The sequence below is a fragment of the Triticum aestivum genome, unplaced genomic scaffold (genome assembly GCF_018294505.1).
Source record: "Triticum aestivum cultivar Chinese Spring unplaced genomic scaffold, IWGSC CS RefSeq v2.1 scaffold64753, whole genome shotgun sequence".
Lineage (NCBI taxonomy): Eukaryota > Viridiplantae > Streptophyta > Magnoliopsida > Poales > Poaceae > Triticum > Triticum aestivum.
Window position 1 is genome coordinate 725 of NW_025229563.1, and position 2,159 is coordinate 2,883.

General features: G+C 61.8%; 1 pseudogene; it reads left to right on the forward strand.

Annotated features, from left to right (window-relative positions):
- The first annotated feature begins 516 nt into the window (after positions 1 to 516).
- LOC123175150 (BTB/POZ and MATH domain-containing protein 2-like) overlaps positions 517 to 2,159 on the forward strand; it is an 11,698-nt pseudogene continuing 10,055 nt past the window's right edge.

A 2,159-nucleotide genomic window follows, 5' to 3' on the forward strand; every position in this document is an offset into this window, starting at 1 on the left:
CCCCCCGTCGTCCTTTTTCCTGACCTCCTCCTCCCGTGTCGTCCCCGCGGGCGACCGGGGGGAAACCCTAGGGCGCCGCCGTCCGGCCCCCCTCCCCTTCGTCTTCCTCCCTCGCCGCCGCCAGTTCGCACCGGCGGGCGAAGCCCATTGGGTGTTGGCGGCGGTGGGGTCTCGTCTCTCCCTGCTTGGGCGGCGGCGATGCAGGGCGCCTTGCTCGGGCGACGGCGCTGCTCTTTGGGGGGCGCAGCGGCGTGGTTTCATGGTCCGGCGGCGGGGCTGCTGGCTCGTGGTGGTGGCGTGGAGGGCCTCGCGGTGGTGGTGGGCGCTCTCATGGCGGCGGTGGATCTGACGCGGTGGCGATGTAGGAGGTTGCGGGCGAGCCGGTTTTCGGCCAGATCCGACCGGATCTGTCGCCGGGGACCCGGCTGGTGGCGCAGGGCGGTGGCCGGGGCTCGTCATGGTCGCGGCTTCTGGAGGGGTGGCGGCGGTTGCCGGCTTGCTCCTCGGATCTGGCCCATGGCCGTCGGTGGGGCCTCTGGGCGGTTCCTCGGGGCCCCGGCGTGGATGTGGGCTGCCACGGCATGGTGGTGGCTCACGGCGGTGGTCGGGGGCGTTTCACGGCGGCGGCCGGACTTCTTTGGCGTTGGCCCGTCGGTGAGTGTCCCCGTCGACCATCGATTCCTCTCCTCGTCGTTCGGGCACTACCTTCATCAAAGGGTTGGCCTTCTCCCGGTTGCGGTCCATCGCTTGTCTCGCGCCCGGCAGCAGGACCGACCTCGTCTCGCGCCTGGTAGAAAGACCGGACTCGTCTCGCGCCCGACAGCAGGACCGACTCGTCTCGCGCCCGACAGCAGGACCGGACTCGTCTCGCGTCCAGCAGCAAGACCGAGCTCGTCTCGCGCCCGGCGGCAGGACGAGCCGATGGAGACCAGTTTTGGCCGGCCTAGTGGGTCTCGGCGCTAGGGGCTGCTCAGGAGTGCTAAAGGCGGGGCCTTTCCACCCATTTCTTTGGTTGGGGTAGCGATGGGTGGCGGGTGAGGTGGCGTCGAGGTCTTGAATGCCGGGGCAGCGGCCCTGATGGTGGTGATGCGGTGCTCACGGGCAGAGCTCGTGGCTTGGTGCTGTCCGGTGACTATGGTCGTGTGGGCGGCATGGTCGCCGGAGTGTAAGTCCGGTGGCGATGACTTTTGGCCGGGGTGAAAACCTGTTCTTTCTTTGGACAGACCGGCGGCGGCAAAACTCGTTCCCTTCTTGAAGGCGTTGTCGCGGCCATCATTGCCCGTCGTGTTGCTCCAGGGAAACTCTGACCCTCGGGTCGGGCGGTGGCGGCGCTCTGGTGTCATTTCCTTGGAGCCCACGGTTCGTCGTATGCGGTTTCATCTCTTCGCGGTGGCGTGTTCACGGTCGAGGCCCCGACTTCTTTTGTAGTGCTTGGGGTGGTGTCGCTGCGTTCAGCATCTATGTATCTTGTCTTGGGTGTGTGCGTGTGTTGTGGTGGCGTGCGTTTGTACCGGTGTGTTGTTGGTCATTACTTTATATATAAAACCGGGCGGAAGCCTTTTTCGGTAAACACTCGTTTTCAGACAAGCCAGCAAACTTTGAAGGAAAGTATAGTTCACTGGGCTCCTGCAGCTTCATCTAAGCAGAGGATTACCTCGAAGGTGCGTGTATTTCAGGATCGATTTGCCATGCCATCTCCGAAGTTTTCTCTGAAAACCATTTCTGAGCTTTCTCTGTCCATCACAAGGAGTAACTGCAACGAGGAGCAGATGCCGACACTGGATAAGGGAGCCTCTGCACCACGGGGTGGATCGGACGTCGCGGTTAGATGAAAGGGGGTCAATGGTGGGTTGATCGCCGTCTTGTGGTAAGGAAACGCCGGTGCTTTCTTTCGCGCTTCTTTGTGAGTGACGGACCAGCAGTCCACAGGCCATGCCTAAGCCTGAGATATGTTGCTATTCGGTTTACAGAAAGAAGAGGATAGCAGCTACACTAAGCTTGCAAGGATTCAGTTAATTACTGTCAAGCATGGTTCCGTGTTGATTGCAGTTACGGTCTTACGGAGGAGACCACAAGATTTAGTGACCATGGAAACACCCTCCCGACCGGACAACAGACGCTAACTCGCTGACTGACAGTACGACGTGTCAACTGTCAAC